Here is a 230-nt window from a genome sequence, read left to right as displayed (position 1 = left end):
CCCCCCCCGGGGGGGGCCGGGTCTGCCCCTCCCTCAGCGCCGGCCGGCCCGCGGCGCCGAGCGCTGGCGCGGAGCCCGGCGGGGCCCGAATAGGGGCCGCGGGCGACAGGTGACGGGGCCCGGGGAGAGGACGAGTCCTTGGAAAGCGCAGGGGTGAGCAGCGAGCCAGGAACAGGTGCCCGGGCGGGCGGCGCGGCCGGGGCGCGCGCGCCCCGGGACGGGACACCTCG

This window comes from Haliaeetus leucocephalus, unplaced genomic scaffold (assembly GCF_000737465.1).
Source record: "Haliaeetus leucocephalus isolate CR32 unplaced genomic scaffold, Haliaeetus_leucocephalus-4.0 Scaffold186, whole genome shotgun sequence".
NCBI classification, from domain to species: Eukaryota; Metazoa; Chordata; class Aves; order Accipitriformes; family Accipitridae; genus Haliaeetus; species Haliaeetus leucocephalus.
The sequence above is the reverse complement of the archived record's forward strand: the minus strand, read 5'-3'. Positions refer to the sequence as shown.